Source organism: Dermacentor andersoni, chromosome 7, assembly GCF_023375885.2.
Source record: "Dermacentor andersoni chromosome 7, qqDerAnde1_hic_scaffold, whole genome shotgun sequence".
Classification (NCBI taxonomy): Eukaryota; Metazoa; Arthropoda; class Arachnida; order Ixodida; family Ixodidae; genus Dermacentor; species Dermacentor andersoni.
In genome coordinates this window covers 113,910,684-113,927,676 of record NC_092820.1, presented here as the reverse complement: position 1 = coordinate 113,927,676, position 16,993 = coordinate 113,910,684, and the positions used below count along the sequence as shown (strand labels likewise).

Below are 16,993 nucleotides of genomic sequence, written 5' to 3'. Positions count from 1 at the left end.
GTGAGGAAGATCAACGGCAAAGTCATCAGCGCCACGAGACTCATAAAGAGAATAACCAATAGACACGCGGGCACGAAGGAAGACAACGTCATTCGACTGATCCACTCATTCGTTATCAGCCACATCGCCTATGTAGCCGCCTACCACAACTGGTACGTCGCGGAAAAGAGCAAGATTAACACGCTCATAAGAAAAACGTACAAGATAGCCCTGGGCCTACCGGAATCGACAAGTACCGAGCTCCTGACTCAGCTGGGCATATACAACACCATAGAAGAAATAGCCGAAGCACAACGCATCTCGCAGCTCGAACGCCTGTCGACCACCACGACGGGAAGACACATTATGAACACGCTCGGCATAACGTACCACAACCAGCACGGCCAGAAAATGCAAATCCCCAACAAAATCAGAGAGACCATTACGGTGGCTACCATCCCAAGAAACGTGCACCCCGATTACAACCGAGGTAGAAGAAAGGCAAGAGCCGAGGCTCTGCTCCGTTCATTCGGCAGGGAGAGAAACGCGCGCTTTGTCGACGCAGCCGAATATGCGAATGGCCAAACATACGCCGCCGTAGTCATAGACGCAGAGTCAAAAATCAGAACCGCATGCAGTGTATACACCAAACACTCGGAAATAGCGGAGGAAGTAGCGATTGCGCTGGCCCTCACAGAACAGGAATGCGAAGTTGTACTCAGTGACACGCAAACGGCAATAAAGAATTATGCCAAAGGTCGAATTTCCAAGGAAGCCCTGTCCATTCTGGCCAAAGCGGGCAGATCCAAAACCGCGAGCTCGAGGATCATATGGTTCCCCGCGCACGTCACCACGGAAGGCGACGCGCTCCCGAACCTAAACGAGACGGCGCACCGGACGGCGCGAGACATGACCCGCCGCGCCGAACAGGGCAACGCCTCTCGCACGATAGCGAACGCTTCTCGAGCAGAACGGGACAGTCTCACCAGATACAACGACATCACCAGTGCATATTTGATCGCCAGAAGGATATACCCACCGCCGAGTCCCAAATTGAACAGGAGGCAGGCCGTCGCCTGGCGACAACTACAGACAAACACGTTCCCTAATCTATTCCGTCTCAAACGTATCTTCCCAGATAAGCATCAGGACGACACGTGCAAATTGTGCCAGGAAGGACCAGCAACACTCAAACACATGCTGTGGGAGTGCAATGTAGTTATAGAAGGGATGGCAGTTACTCCGGAGACCCTGTCGTCGAGGTGGGCCGCCGCTCTGCGCAGCTCAGACCTCGGAATTCAGATGTGGGCAGTCCAACAAGCCCGTGAAGCGGCGTTGAGGCAGGGCCTTGACGTTCCTCCGTGGGAGACCTGAGCGCGGGTCGCGTTAAACCTTGCCGGACATACAAGAAAGTTGTATCCATCCATCCATCCATTGCAAATCTAGCACGAAGCTACATTCGCTACACGAAGCATTACATATCGTGAATTTTGGTCCGTTTTGCGAGCTTCCGCAGAATTGATTTGCCAATTGACACTTCATGCTTCATGCTGCCAACATTATCGCGCAATGATGTCTCCCTTTTCAGTTCCACAGAGGAAGACACGCAGATGAGGCACAGGGTGGCGGTGTGTTGCCTGATCATTATATTCGCCCTCGCCGTGGCTGTCGTGGTGTTCCTGTTGATCTTTCAGGTCGACAGTAAGTATGCATGGTTGAGATGGATGTTGCGACCGTGCCAATAAAGAAAGCCAATAGACAATACATTACGGTGTGAAAGGCATATGAGTAGAGATTTACGCAATTAAACAGAGCTAAAAACTACATTTTTACAGAAGAGGTCCGCTGCCCTTACACGAGGTTTCTTTTATTTCCTTGCCCGGCCCACTGAATAAAAAGAAAGCCTGTACAAAAGCCTACACCTCTCGAAAGCTCCTTGGGAACCTTATTATTAAAGGCCAACTGCAACAAAATTTTGAACCGTTCGTAAATGACAGTTTCAGATAGCGTAGATATACAGCAGCCTCCGTGCATAGTTACGCGTTAAAAATACGAGCCGATGCGTCACGTAACGCTCGCAAAGTAGGCGTTCTCCATACCAAAAAACAAGTAAACAAAAACTCCCCGACGGTTACAATGCTCCCTAATCCGAAATTTGGGCGCAGCTGTACACGTTCCTTCTATTTCATTTAGCGTGTCAATATTTTGTATTATAGTTATATAGGTGCACGGTTTATAATAGAAAGACAACGCTGTTAGTAGAGTGGCCGCAACGGAGCAGGGTTGCAAACGGAGCTACGTGTGGCACGACTGCCTCGCTAAGCGGGAGTTCGCGAGAGACGGCGCGCGCGGGTGACGCGTGGGCGCGATTCACAGCAGCCGCCGCAGACAGACCTCCGCCCATGCAGCGCTTTGTTTACACATGTCTGACTCGCGCTACTCTGACGCCATCTCGTAGCCATCGTTGCCGCCGAGCCCGTCTTGCGCGCCACTACGCTTTTCTTACGACGCTTAAGCCCTACCCTCCCCCACTTTCCGCCTCATGGTTACGCTGCACTCTCCTCCTCCGTTTTCTTCCTCGCGCTCTCTTCGCTATCGCCGTCTTTCATCACCCGCTGCGCAAGACGTTTGCTCTTTCATCCTTCGCTGTGCTCGTTCGCTCGTTTACGCCGAGGCAGGACGAGGCGCGCCGAGACAAGCCAACGCCGAACGCGGGAACAGGCGCGCAAGAGCTGCGCTCTAAAATCTATAGGAATGCCGCTCACTGTGTTATCACTCGGCTGAAGTTAGGCATGACCCAGCATGTGTGGCTACTCGACATTAGCTTCTGTTGGGCGCCGCCGCCTGATGCTCACGGCAACGCTTCCACGCGTTGCAGTAAAATAGATATCCACCAAGTATCCTGAACATGCCTAGTCTGCCAAGGCGCTGTAAGAAACTCTGGTGATAAAAAAAAATAAGCGTCACCAACCCTGTGGCTTTGCCAGGATTGGTTCAATTGCATATACTGCTTATTTATAACCAATTTATAGTAAGCGTAATTTTATTGCAGCTGACCTTTCAATGTGCCGCGATGCAAGACTTTCTCAAGGCAACTCTCCATCCCGCAGTGTTCTTCTTACTGCAAATGTAAACAGTGTGCAATGTAAGAGAATTTTACGCTTTCGATATCGTGGAAATGATTTGCTTTGATCTTTTTCCCGTGATCAGGAAAATAATGGTTGTTTGGCAGTTCGCATTTTCGCCGCTGCTGCCGCAGTACGCAGACCGTTGGTTTAGACATAACTGCATTGAAGAGGACGCCGCTGGTTCGCTTAGTCAGCCGGTTCTGTCGCGCATCTCGTGAACTATGTATCAACTTACCGTAGGATCTGCTAATTGTTAAAATAAGATACAATGCTGTGTTCAAATACTAAGATTGTTTACAGGATTGCTAGCCACATGTAGCACGGCACACTCCTTGAGTGGAATTACTCCAATAAGCGGAGTTCATTTGCGCGAGAATTCAAAATGCGCATTTAAAATTATACCGGTGTTTCACTAGTTAAATCTTTTACTAATTGTGTTACGGTACATTTTGCAGTTAATGAATTGTAGACGTTGAGTTCGCAAGCCATAGCCATTTTGAATAAGTTGAGAGGACGATGTCCGTTTCGAAATGCATATTCTCAAAATTTGGGACGAAATAACCTTGTCATTCAAATTATTCTGATTCAATTCATGGAAAGGGCACACTTATAAAAAAATTATGAGCGCTTTCACTCTGTGAAGGTGCATGACCAGTGATAGTGTTTAGCACACGACACAGAAACGATAGAAAATGTTGAACAGAGGGACGAACTTATCTACCGTGATTGTTATACACATTCGCGTGGACGACGGAACAGACACCCCGAGGGACCGGAGAAAACTAAACTCACGTGACGCTTCAGCGGGACCGTGACTACGGGAGAGTGGAAGGAAAGGAAAGTAGATAAGCAAACACTTGGAACGCCGACAAAGAAAGCAGGGCTTGAGTACGGGCTAGTTGGTATTCCATAGCAAACGTGAGCTACAGGTCAACGCTCTAAGTCACGTTTCCAAAGAGAAGGCGGTGCGAACGCAGACATGGCCAACGCGGACCAAAGTGTAGTATCTGTTCTTATCAGCCTAATATCTGATAGGGGTTCTATTGGGATCCAAGATATTAAACTTATATTTGGGAGTTGGCGGAGTGCTTGAAGCCTGCTTCGCCTCCGCCGCGGGTTGGCCCGGCATTGCACTATCTCCAGAATCGGCCCACGGTTTTTGCACACGCAGAACAAAAATGCACAGAACTCTAACCATAAGCAGCTTCTCTGTAAAACGGAAGTTGAAGAGTGCATGTTTACCGGAAGTTTGACGGTGGTTTTCTCAAAACCAGTTCGACAGTTTCAAAACCTGTTCTAAGTGTACGTACCTCCAATACACGGTGACTTGCAAGCTGCACCTGTGGCTGTGCCAACCTGTGCTTTTGAGTGAATGAGCTGCTGATTACTGAAATTTTCCTCACACGTCAATTAAACTTTTTGATTTTGTGTGCTAGTGATGTTTGCCTCTTTGAGCGATCCAGCTAAATGAGCAGGCTTGAGTTATATCTCAGAGGCAATTGTTTTTAAAGTTCAATCACTAAAATCAAACACCTCTTATATATAGATTTTGATGTCTGTCAGTCGCAAACAGAGCCTGCGTCATGCGCCCATGTGTGTTTTGTGGCTGGCTTTTCGGGCAGCCTAAGACCAGTTGGCTAAAACACGGGCTTACCCGGCAACATGTGCTGAGCTAATTTTGCTCAGGCAGAGAGAACATCTTCTAGTTGGGGAGTATACGATTAATTATGGCGGCGCATGAGATCTCCAGTCGTAGCAGCAGAGAGAGAGAGCAACCGTTTAAAACAGAAAACTTGCCGACACGTTAGTTCGTGTTAGAGCGAAGCCGTCGGTACGCACTCCCGCCTCCAACGTTAGCGACGTGGAGCGCAGTCAATAATTAACGGAGCGCCTTGCAAAGATTAGGGTAACGTAGCAATTGTTAACGGCAGCCTTCTGTTTTGTTCGATTCAACAGACTTCGAGCTCGACGACACAGTCAGCAGCAACCGATCTGGTCGTGGTGGTGTCGCGCCGCCTGACATCGCAGTCCCCGTCGTCGAAGAGAGAACCTCCACTGTGAGTCAGGACGCCTGCAACGCATTCTGCGGGACAGAACGCCATGTTGCTGCAAGACAGCTCGCTTTAATTGCGAAGCTTTCTTTGCCAACCCTGGCGGACCTGCTACTGCTGCCTGGCCAAACATCTCGAACGCGGGACAGCGTTCATATAACGAATTAGCTTAGCGTCATGCGCGGTCGCCTGGGTCACGTGAGCGGCGTAGTCCGCTTACCCGCGAGTTGCCACGCAGGCATGTCGTTGCTGTGCTGCAAGACGCGAGGCTGAAGGTGGAGCAGTATTATAGAATTTATTTACCCGCTTCACTAAATCTTCATTTGACATCGGCTCTGACATGTTCGTTGCATGTACATTTTTTTTTCATTGCAGCGACATCTATTACGAGGGCTGGTTTGCCTTGATTTGTCTCTTGTTGGCATCTTCAGACTTTGTCCTAAAGAGACACTTCAAGCAGGTTCGCAAAGTTACAACAGGTTTCTTATGCAACGACTGCATCTATATGTGATGAAAATTTCAAGTATTTCCAGACAGTCTTCTTAACAGTGGCAGACATCATAACTGGATAAATAATTGCACTAAGTCATTAACAACGTAGTTAACCACCTGCTAGGATACATTCACTGAAACTTCTCTGGATTACCGGCATTCCCTCCCGCACCAATAGCAACTATTGTATACTGCCATACATTCTTGATGGCCCTAGCTATCATTTCATAACGACAAAGTATTCATTGCTTTACATTTTCTGTTTTAATTGGCCGACTGCCCTGTATTACTGCACGTATATATTGGTGTTTGCTGCACGTATGTGATATAGCACAGGCAGGGACTGCCATCTTTTTTCACGTAATTTCTTCTGTTAGTACCACGTCCCACTCAAATGTTACTTCACTTTGGGAAATTTCCTCCCAAACCGAAGAAATACCAATTATTTATTTATTCACATTTTAAGAATATTCAATACTAACTAGAGTACCATAATGTATTTGCAAAATTGAAGTGACCGTGTACTCAACGCATAAACATTTTAGCTTGAAGCTTTATTCCTAGCGCCATTTTCGGTAAATATGGTTTGCGTTGAAATCCCAGGAAATATTTTTTTGTCACGTTGATGATTATATCGCGCTTAGTGTTACACTGACCAACATAAGGGACAAGACGCGGGCGTACGTAGCGCATTACGTCGGCGACTTGTCCCTTACGTTCGTTAGCGTAACAACAAAAAAAAAATGATGGGGTTTTACGTGCCGAAACCACTTTCTGATTATGAGGCACGCCGTAGTGGAGGACTCCGGAAATTTCGACCACCTGGGGTTCTTTAACGTGCACCTAAATCTAAGTACACGGGTGTTTTCGCATTTCGCCCCCATCGAAATGCGGCCGCCGCGGCCGGGATTCGATCCCGCGACCTCGTGCTCAGCAGCCCAACACCATAGCAACTGAGCAATCACGGCGGGTGAAGCGTAACACAAAGCGTAATATAATCATGAACGTCCACCAACTAGCCCCGTTCATTGCTTTACAAAATTTTTTCTCTCTCTCTTTCTAGCCCACTGCAGAAACGTCATATCTGGAAGAGCATCGTAACTGCCTAATTACCACATGGCCCCTAATATATTTATTTATATAAGTAATGAGAGGAATTCTTGTACAAAGCAAACGTATTTCTGACAAGCAGTTGTGACAGTAAGACCCACACAACCTTTATACCGATGCACAGGTCCAAATAATAATAATAATAATAATAATAATAATAATAGTAAATATAGTAATAATAATAATAATAATAATAAGAAGAAGAATAAGAAGAAGAAGAAGATAGAAGAATACCTTTCTGTGTTCGTTTTGATTTAAACTACATTTTTGTTGGATGTGAAGTCAACGCCGACAGCTGTAAAGTTAAGAGGGGCAATTTATGCACAGCTATAACGCGCAGCGTCGGATTAAACACGTGGCATTATGACACCAAGTTCCGCAATCACCTAAAGTTTGTAAATTTACCTACCGTCGTTGTTGCTTTCTCACTGCACGAAAAGTAAAAAAAAAAGAAAAAAGAAAAAAAAAACGATCGTGCCGCAAGCGCAACACTCACGACAGCAGCAACGCCTCTTTCTCTAATTGAGAGATCTGTACTTTTTTTTATTGATTACAGCGATATGAGTAGACTGTCTCACTACCGTCTCGTATACCACTCGTTCACATAAAAAAATATTGCGAACAAGTGATACACGGTAAATGGCCAGAAAATTTTTTTATTTGCGCGTATTTGTTCCTTTCAATCTCTCGTTTCTCTGTGTCAAAAAGCCCACCTTCGCGTATAATGCCGCAGTGAATACTGTAACGTCACAATATCGCACGCGCCCGCATCGACGTACCTCCTCTCTAGCCCCTCCCAACAGCGGGGCCCACTCAACTTCGAAGACGACCGACACCTTCGACCTCGAGCACCGTGGCCACGCCGAAGGCGACGGTGACGGCGAGTAGCACGGTGCCCACTGTGCCCTCATCGAGTGAGTTGCTCAGAAATATGTCGCGCATGCTCTAATTGGGTCGCACAAGATGCACCCCCCCCCAAAAAAAAAAATACTCACACCGATACCTGGACATGCGATAGGTAGTGAGGTAGAAATTGTGCTTAGGTGACGTATATCTTACGAAAAGATAATAGAAATCTCGTGCACCCCAAACTTCAGAACTTCGGAAATGTGTTGTTTTACGAACAGCAGTCGGACGTTCCACAGGCGGAGAGCTGGTACAAAAGAAGGTTGAATATTGCGGCCGTGCCGACCTGTTGTTGAGAGCCGCTCATGCTTGTCGCAGTTGTGGACACAGACACCCTAGGTAAGCCCAAATGAGAAGCTATTAACGCGAAGCAGATTACAAGGCAGTCGGGTAGGAAGCAAAGTGTTGTAGCAAAACCCAAACACACAACGTTCACCTACTTACAAATTCGAAACACAGATGAGATGTGCACATTAGAAAACGACAATAAAAAAACGAGAAAAGTGCGGCAAATTGTCCCGTGACCTGTGTATGCGCATTTGCATGCGCAGTGTGTACAAATTAACAAAAGGAGCAAGACGTAAACAGCTAAACAGATAAAACGTGGCGATCGGACTTTTTTTTTTCAGTAAGTCTTCTTTGCTAAAGTAAAAGACAAACAAAAGGGTTACCGGAGAGTGAACTTTATTAGTGTGTCATCGCCAAAAACCTCAAGGCGGAAAGAAATCCAAAATAGAAAAGAAGCGTTCTTATCTCCGTGCCTCGCGGCACCGCTAGTCTTTTCCTATGAGGAACCGCAGTGTCTCAATCAAGACTTGTTGCTGGGATAGTTGGTACATGGTATAAAGCAAAATCTAAAGAGCGCAAGAAATACATGGACAAGAGTTAACACCACGGAGGGCATGTTACGTTCCCTCTTCTCCGTGTCTTTTCTTTTTTTTTTGCGTTCCTTTAATTTTACCATATACAATTTCTCTACTCGGCTAAAACCTTCTTTAAGCGGTTTTATTTCAAGAACTTTTGTGTTACGTTGCCCCTCGTCTTCTGAAATTCCTCAGGAGTAGGATGCGACCGGTTGACGCATGTCATGGGGATATTAGAGATCCATGCGAATGTTCTTCGCCTTCGTAGTAGGATCATGTCGCAGTCACATGCTCAATTTTATTGGCCACTGAAGTCAAGAATCATCGAAACATGCGAGCGCCATCACCTTCATTCTGCCACGCTAATGCATAGGTAGCCAATCAGGCACGCGGACTTCAAAACGTCTGGCGTTGCAATGGTTATTGAAAGCGACCACAAGCCGGCGTTATCAAACAGCATAACGATGGAGACAATGACAATGATACGAATGACGGTGACTGTGGCAAGATGTGATGAGAATTTGTGTATAGAGGTTCTCCGTTATTGGTATAACAATGATGATCTCTTACATAAAGATGACGATGATGGTGATGATAATTAAGATGATAGTCTTGTATACCTTAATAATGGCATTGCTCTTAACGTTATGCGCACTAATGTGGTGTTTTGTAATTAATAAACTTCAGTTGTTAGACAGTGGTCGTTCATATATGTATGTCTTTCTCCGTGTTGCCGTCGTCTTGAGTACTGGTTTCAAATAACCTTATGTAAGTCGCGTCCTATTGGTCACACTTAACAATGAGGACTGGCACTCTATGGCCATATACATGGCCAATTGCGCCACAAAACGCCAGTTCATCATCGCGAATAAGTTGATCGATGACAATCACGGCGACGGCCATTTAACTGCCCTTGCTTTCATCGGTTCTCGTAGCCCGATCGACGACGCCACCCCCGCCGCTCATGTGCTCGGTGGGCTCGACCGCAGCAGCCATGAAACCGCTGTTTCCGCCCGACAATGCGTGCGACATCCTGGTCTTCACTCACGCGCGGGTCTTCAACAGCCCGGTGCATGCGGTAATCAGCCAGATCAGCTTCGAGGCATTCAGGAACGTCTGCGCTGTCTATCGGCAGACAACGTGCGGCCTCTCCTTTGCCTCGCGGTGAGTGAACGTGACTTACTATCACGAAAGAAGAAGCACCAAGCCTGAAGAACACAGCACACGAGCACGACTAGCACCCCGACAAAACAGCTGCTTAAAAACCCTCTGCCCTACCTAGATCCCTAGGTGAGGGAAAACTTCCGTCCAAACTTCGTCCAATCGCACCATCCACAGCCGTCGTTGGCGGCGTAGTCGACCCGCCTTTGAGGGGGAGGGTTCACACACTCTCTTCCGCACTTTGGTGTCACTGAACACACTGAGGTGAGCGGGTCCTCGTACATATGACTTGTCAAGCTTGACGCCGGCGTGCCCCTCTTGATTCCAGAGCTGACTTCTCAGGTAGCCGCCGCGACTGTCAGCAGACTTTGACGAATTCTGGGGCCCGCGATAACGCACCACCATAAAACACCTTTTTCCCGGAGTGCTCTTGCTCCTAGTATTCCGTGAAGGCAACAGCGAATCAAGTAACAATATTCGGTCCGCCGAACGTGGCTAGACTTGCTGGCGCCGTCGACTCTCCGAAGGTAGCACATGGTTGATTAACTTTGCTGTGGTCTCCATTTCGCCGAAGGCGGTGCATGGTCGGTTAACTTTGCTGGCGTCGCCAGTTCTCTGAAGACGCGCATTGTTGGCTCTCCAAAGCCACTCGTTGCAGCGGCCGGGAAGGGTTCAAATGTCGCTTCTCCGAAGGACGCCACCCCCGCAGGCCGATCGTAACATTGCACTTACGAACCTCGCGTTGTACTGAAAACTAAAAAAATTAGTTACTTTAGCATACGCTAGAAAGGATGAAGGGGAAATCCTGCGTGCTCACTCGACATTCCTTACATTACGTGACATGTTCATTCGAATGCGTTGTTCCTATTGTTTTTCCCCACAAAAGGTCGCGGGTTCAAGTGCCCTAACGAAATGTACGTTAATTAACTGTATGTTTCTTCGCCCTAACACCGAAGGTAGTTGGTTCGACTCGTAACAAAGGTCGTAGGTTCGAGTGCTTTAATTACCTATATCCTAATTAAATGTACATTAATTACCTTCGCCTTAATTAACACCAAAAGGTAGTGATTTCAACTCCAACCAAAGGTCGAGAGTTTCACTCCCACCAAAGATCATGGGTTTGACTATCGTCGTTCACGATGTCAGTGTTGGAATCCAACTTTGAAAAATAGCTGGTTCCCCCATATCTCCGAATTCGTTCGTTTGAACTTTTTGCGACAGAGCGCCGGACAACGGATATTTCGGCCCATCTAATGCTTTCGCCTTAATAAGAGTGGCATTTAGGTGAAGAGCTATCATCGCCCTAAAGTGAAACAACGCGGATATGGCAAAATTACGTGGTACATCGCGAGTACTTGAGGGTGCCCGCGTTGGTTTTGATATGAAGTCGAACGCAACCGTAAGTTTCCAGTACAATGGGAGCGTAGAGCTCCTTATAATCACCTAGTGGGAGAACTAGGGCTGCCGTGTTGTGGTGTGAATGAGAATGTGGAGATGTGTTGGGTTCAGACTGTCATCTCTATCTTTATGGCTCATTCTTTATTATGATACCACTTGTTAAACTTGCCATTTTTTATTAGTAATGCAATCAAGCATTTCTTTTATAAAACCGCGATAAGTTGTGCTGGGTTGTGTAGTAATGTCGGATGTGAAGAAAACGGGCGGCCGCTAAACTTGGAACAGAAACTACAAGGTCTTCGCTGATTCTTTTTCAGTTTCAATTAAAATTAAATTATGGGGTTTTACGTGCCAAAACCACTTTGTGATTATGAGGCGCGCCGTAGTGGAGGACTCCGGAAATTTCGACCTCCTTGTGTTCTTTAACGTGCACCTAAATCTAAGTACACGGGTGTTGGCCGCCGTGGCCGGGATTCGATTTCGCGTCCTCGTGCTCAGCACCCTAACACGAAAGCCACTGAGCAACTGCGGCGGGTGTTTCAGTTTCAATAGCCTTTTTTTTTTTCGTTTCCTTCACTTCCTTGTACTGTTCGTGCAAAAATATCTACACCTAAGGCAAAGCTACAATAACACATGCCTCGCGTACCCACATACCGACATTCCCATAGTGGCAAAGCCACCTGTTAGGACACTCGCATAGATCGATAGCGGAACCAGGTTTTCTTTCTAAATATAACATAGTAAAAACACTCCTGTGACTGGGAGGCTTGGTCACGCCTGGCAGTTCACACCTCGCCGCGATTCGATTCGCTCACAGGATGCTGGCGGAGAACATGTTCGAGAACATGAACATCAGGAGCCAGCTGACGCGACTCCGGAGTGAGTCGCGAATCCACCACTACGGCATCCTGGACATTTACGGCACAAGAGACCAGGTCGACAACATCTCCACCACAGTCGCACCAGCAGTACTTAGCGTAAGCGAGAGACCTGCACCTGGCGCGAGTGTGCCGCACATGTGCACATTGTATCGCACGCTGGTGCCAACCACCTGCTAAATTTCTGTGCGCGCGCACTCCTTAACAGCTATATACGGCTAAATAGGACGGCTACATGCCGTACTATTAGAGAGTGATAGCTTTGTCTGTAAACAACTTAGTCTTTCCGAATATCAGGTTGCATTTTCAAGACCCTTCCTCCGCACTCCGTAAATGTGTATTAAGGGGCTTTATAAGTTTTCAGGGGAGCACTGTGGTAATGAAATGAAGAACATTGCAGCCACGGGATTGAACTGGTTGACGCAGAATAAGGCGTGAACCACTTCGTGCTGCAGTCGATTTAAATGGGATGTTGTTGTTGATGATGATTATTATTATGTGATGATGATGATGATGATGATACTAAAGCTTGTGGTGGCCATGATGACGAACTTTTTCCGTGTTGGACGATTTCTCCGCACTCTAATTTTGCAGGTATGCGAAGCTCACAAAGCGGAGCTCTACCTTGAGAAGTCGAACATTGGCTTCAATACATTGTTTTCTCAAGCCTCTCTCCGGAAGGCCATCTTCCACTCGTTCGACACACTCTCCCAGATGAAGGAAAAGGTGACTTCTGTTCACAGTATTCAGCTGTATTCCGGAGTGATGGCTTTGAAATGTCACAGCGCATCTATAAGTTCGGGAATATTTGGCGCTTTCAGAAAAGTTAGGCGTGGTGTTACGGCGACGGAAGTTTACGGTGGTGTCGTGACGTCAACAACATTTGCGATGAATGCCATGCCAGAAACCGGAAGGCGTTCAAACACCTCTTTTCATCCAACATAAGGTCACAAAATATATCGCTTACCTTCATTTCCGTATGGCCTACATATTTGCGTGTGTTTGTGCGTGCACGTATTGACAAGCACATATTGCACACAAAGAACCGATCAATTTGGGTCTTCCGTTGCGAGTTGGAAAGCAAGTGTTCCTCCCACATCACATATTGCGTACTTGATGGTATTGATGACGTCATTTATTTCAACAAAACACAGAGCCATATACTATACGTTTTAGTGCATATACAGGTAACGCCTCTTACTTGCCGCACTCTCCCGCCCCCTTCGCCCCCAATTCCTAAGTGAGGCCTAAAGACCCACCCAAACAGCTCCATAAAAGCATAAATAATGCTGTTTATTGCCTTTTCGCCGCTTTTGGGTTGCAATTTCTCGCGTTTGATTATACTCCCTTGTTGGCATCTGCCACTCGCAAACGATACATACCGTTGATATTGGATGGCAGAATGCCACGGACACCAAACTCATAAAACTCAAGAAGGAAAATAATTAGAATACAATAATTGAAATGTATTTATCATGCACAGCAGCACTTTCGTTTTGATCGCACTCAATAAATAAAGAAACAAAAGACAGAGATACGCGAAAAAAAAAGGAAAGAAAAAAAAACAGATCATGTTTCAGTACAACTTCATACCTACTCCTTTCTTGGTACTTGAGAAATTTGTATGAGGAATCGAAACTAAACGGTTTGCCTATCGTCTCGCCCCGTTTGTCAGGCGAGGCTCATCATGGAGATGTCGCGCAGGCGAGCCAACTTCAGCTGGTTCCTTTTGAACGTGCATCTGACGGACGCGACGGGGCGATGCCTGACCGGAGGACCCTTCCAGAGAGTCAAGGAATTCAAAGAGTTTTATTACAACGTTGCCCAGGACCACGGGAGATAGCCTGACCCGTTGTGGCCGTGAATGTGCCGCGAAGCCTGGAACTACTTCCTTAATCATGTTTTTCTTTTTTTTTTCTTGACGATAGTTTTTTCACAACGTCAGCCGATGCTTGTACGCTATGATAGGAGCGAGCAATGTAGCAACATGCAAATGGGGGCCGACTGAATGCATTCAAATTATTCATTGCATACGTCATAGCATGTGCGGTAATCAAGTGACTATCAGGCCCCTTTTAGCGAATTCGAAACGTTCACGCCCAAGAATCTTTAACGCCACCCACCATCATATTTTGTCTGTTTCTTTGTTATGAAATAATAACGAAAGTTGTGAAACATTTATTAGAAACCGTGCGCGACTAGAGTCGAGTAATTTCATAACGTGGGTACGCATAAACAAGCGAATTTTTCTTTGCTATTCAATATGCCTGTGAGTGGTTTAATGCATAAAATAGCCTGAGATTTTGTGACCTGTGTGGAGCATGGACCGACATTGCATGGGATTTCACGTTGCTTGAGGTGAAAATGAACGCTCTCGTACGGGCATAAATTAGTTCAATAGAATTTGATTGCCTGCTTCGCTAAAGCTTTTCAAATAAAATAAAATAAAGTAAAGTTTATTCATTACAAAAAGGGAACGATTACATTTTTGTTTTACAGACGAGGGTCCCAAAGTCGAAAACTGGTACCGGGACCCTCGGTGGCTAATTATGGCTTTGCTCCACACAAGTGCTAGAATTTGTGTTCATCCATAGTCTTTAACACTTTTCCCAGTAAACGTTTCTGCAGTGATATCTAAACTGTCAACAAGTTCTCACAGTCGCCTCGTCCCAAAATTAGCAATTCGTTTTCTTCCGCTGGTACATGAAGGAGAGGGGGGGGGGGGTATGTCTGTTGTCAAGTGAATCTATGGCTCATAGCCCCTACAGAGAATTGCCAACGAAATGGGTACTTTATTCTAATCGGAAATACATTTTCAGGGCTCCTCTGGAGCAGGTAGGCTGTATAGCGGCGAAATTACATGTAAAAAAATCATGTGTCAGCTTAAAAAACTGCATCATGACTTAGGATCTTGGTTCTTAGGTGACTTGGTTCTTGAAACCTGTGGATGACAAGAACAGAAACGATGGAAAGGTGTCGTATGAGTAAGACACGATAGTGGAATAGCAGTGGGTATGAGCCACAACAATAACAGCAACAATGACAGGTATATTAATGAAGAGAAAAAGGGGGCAGATCGGCCGTAAAGGTGTCTCTATAGCCGAGCCTGCTGCCTCAGGACCTGCTTTGACTAGGCAGGTTTAACCTGCCTAGTCAAAAGTAGAAGGTTTAACCACAACTTTGCCTTCGCGTTACCTTTACAAGTATAGGAAAGCACAAAAATACTATGTGAAGACTGCTACCGGACTGCCCGACCATTGAAAGCTGTGTCATTGTGTAGTTTTAATGATCAGCGGCTACGACGCCCGTCGTGCCAATCGACTGCCGCTTTGAATCCTACACTGTGTATTGATCACGCTAACTGATGATGATGACTGTACCTCATTTAATATTAACCCCTGCAGGAGTTTTTGGATAACTCTTCATCTTCTTTTCGCCGCACTACCGCTACGTTGTGAACACGGCGTCAGATGGCGAAGCCTTCACTGATAACCGACCTCGGACTTCCGTCTGCCCACCTGATGCTGTGCTCAAAATCAAAGCGCAGTGACAATGAGATTTTCTTCGCACAAGTGAAACGTACCATGAGGGATCTGTCAATATCAGTGGTGAAGGAATAAAGTCGCAGCTTCGCTTGGAAGGGTGTAATATTGAGTGCGATAGCAAAGTAAGGATCATACACGAAGTAAGGATCATACGATTTAACAAAGCTTGTTTCTGAGCTAGTTGGTTCAAGACTTCAGACGAAAGGTATGGTACTTGGCAGAAGAAGACGAAGTTAGAGATAAATGACATACACGGCTGCCAACTTCGAACTTTTAATTCACCAGAAATAACACAATATTATATATGAAAAGTACAAAGTAATAGCAGTGAAGATGTAAAGAATAACGAATGTGATAGGCAAGTAATGAAAGTAAAGATAAACTAACAAGTGTGATAGGAATTAATCACAGTGAAGATAAACAATTGTGATCGGAAGTAATCACACTAATGGTAAAAAAACAAGTGTCATAGGGACTAATCAGAATAAAGATAAACTAATTAGTGTGATAGGAAGCAATCAAAGTAATGCTAAATTGACGAGTGTTATAGGAAGTAATCACAGTAAAGGTAAACAAGTATCGTACGTGGTTTACATGGTTAGCAGTGCGGTTCACAATATTCCCCTAAGCTGCAACAGGATTTATATTGGCCAAAGGCGACGATGCTTCAACTATCGTGCGAGTGAGCAGCCGTTGGCACTCAACAGTGACATGGACGTACTCTTGGCAGACCACTGCAAGCGATGTGGTTGTGTGCCACTCCTGGACCAAACGACCTTTCTGAGGAAAGCACGAAACCGCAGTGAAAAAGGCAGACACTCGAGCCGTTCTTAATAAAAAGAGCAGGCAATGAGTGCTTTAGCTCGCCGTCACTACATTAAGTGGCAAAGAATGCCATTCGTTAAAGACAACCTTTAATGTCCTCCAAGATTACAGCGTGCAGTTGCCCGATTTGGTTTGCTCCTCGGTTTGCGCCTGTAATGCACTCGTGTTCGATAGTTCAGTTCAGTCATTGCAATTACACTGTTACGTCTGTCCACTCTGATAATCACTGGCTTACCAGAGGTTGCCAGCTGCTATCATACTTGTTAGTTTATCTTTCCTCTGATAACTTTGCACTTAGGTTTCATGTATAAGATTGCGTGGTTTCTGGTGAAGAAACAGTTGGAAGTTGTTGTTGCCTCGAAACAAGGAAGGTGGCGCCTGTATATGTAGTTGCGTCTCACTTCGTCCTCGTCTGCTCAGCGCCGTCCCTTTTGTACTTAAAGATCACAATTTTATCTGGCGAAATGTATTCCAGTAAACATTCGCTTACTTAATAAATTACAAGAATCGTATCAAGCGTGTACAGCCAGACAGGAACAGATCTCATTCAGTGACCGCGAACACCCGCTGGCGTGATGAAGAGCGGCAGCAGCGGGGTGGAATAGGCGAGCCAAAATACAGCACACGCTACGGCATCAGCCATCTCAGGTCGCCTAG

General features: G+C 46.1%; 1 pseudogene; it reads left to right on the top strand.

Moving 5' to 3' along the window:
* The first annotated feature begins 4,086 nt into the window (after positions 1–4,086).
* On the top strand, positions 4,087–4,266 carry LOC126535002 (U2 spliceosomal RNA; annotated as a pseudogene).
* Positions 4,267–16,993: the final 12,727 nt, after the last annotated feature.